Source organism: Cupressus sempervirens, chromosome 6 (genome assembly GCF_028749045.1).
Source record: "Cupressus sempervirens isolate cs-2001-9-10 chromosome 6, ASM2874904v1, whole genome shotgun sequence".
Lineage (NCBI taxonomy): Eukaryota > Viridiplantae > Streptophyta > Pinopsida > Cupressales > Cupressaceae > Cupressus > Cupressus sempervirens.
The window spans coordinates 40,171,520-40,173,265 of record NC_143123.1 but is presented as its reverse complement, the minus strand read 5'-3'; positions in this window follow the sequence as shown (position 1 = coordinate 40,173,265).

The window sequence follows — 1,746 nt, the reverse complement described above, 5'->3', positions numbered from 1 at the left end:
TTTAAATTAATTGTTAGTAGTTTTAAATTAGATTAGTTGTTAATAAATTAGTTGGTTGTAAAAGTAAAGTAATTTAGTTTGCAAGTATGATTAATAAGTTAGTAAATTTAATAAGCTAAGCTTGTTATAGTTTTGCATCGCTTGTAAGTATAATGAAAGTTAGTTAGCATGCATATTTTTAAAAAGAAAAAACATAGTAAAAAAATAAAATAAAAATTAAGATAGTGGTTGTTTGGTAAATTGGTTTATTTGGCTAGTATTTACTTGTTAGTAAATTAGTAAGTTAATGCATGTAATTAATTTTATAAGTGGATTTATTTTATTGGATAGTAAGTGTAATTATCTAGTTAGTAAACAAGTGAATTAATTGACTTAGTGAACTAAGTTGGTAAGTGTAGGTTAGTAATTTAGTGATTATTTTAATTTAACTTCTATAATTAATATATTTCATAACATATATTATTTTATATTTATTAATTAAAAAAGATGTTGAGTAATATAAAGTATTCCACAACTCATAAGATACTTTATGTTATTTAATATATAATTTGAATTACATACAATATATCATTTTATATATATTCCAACTTATTATAGCTATGCAAGAACATTGTGAATTCATTATGTGTATCTTATTACAATTTTATTGTGTGGATTATTTAAGACATTAAACAATGAAATATTTTAACCCGATACATTTATGGCCTATTAAGCTTACTAAAGAATGTCTTCACAAATGACATGTGAATTATAATGAAATGTAAAATTGAATTTGATGATATGTTTAAAACTAGATATTGAAAATGAAACCTTCCATTGTGCTTTAGCCTCATCATCAGACTATCACCTATATTGGATGTGTTAACTTTGAACCTTTAACCTAAACACTTTGTAACCAAGTTAGACAACCTCAAAAATTGTAAACATGGTTGATCATTAACAAAATTGTACCTCATTAAAAAAAAATTGTTGTTGTGTTTTGCCCCATTATTTTGGGCATGACAATGTATTGGCACAACTAATGGTTCTATATTCTAGATTTCATGATTTTTGGTTCTCTAGCCAAGTTGTAATTTTGTCTAGTAACAAGGTTCACTAGTTACTATGTTCCTCTCAAACTGAATGGATCATCGATGCCTCCACAATTCTTTGCATGGATGTTTTTGGCAATACAATTTTGGGACAAGGATGCAAAATGGAAAAGGCACGAAATCTCAAGTTTGTACATGTGTGTGTGTGTGTGTGTGTGTGTGTATGTATGTATGTATGTATGTATGTATGTATATATATATATATATATATATGTATATATATATCTATATATATATATATATATATATATATATATATATATATATATATATATATATATATATATATATATATATATATATATATATATATATATATACGCATGTCAAATTAGAGTTCAATATCAACACTATTACATGGATTTTAAAATCTATATCACAACAAGTCAAAATTATGTATCTTGACATCAATGATGACCTTTATATATATATAAAGGTCAAAATTTTATATATATATATATATATAAAGAAAAATCAAAGTTAAATATCAACATTATTACTTGAATTCTGAAATGTATAGCACAACATGTCAAAATTAAGTATGTTGACATCAATGAGAACCTTGTATATGCAAAACAAGACAAATCAAAGTTCAATATTAACATTATTACTTGAGTTATGAAAGCTATAGCACAACATGTCAAAATTAAGTATG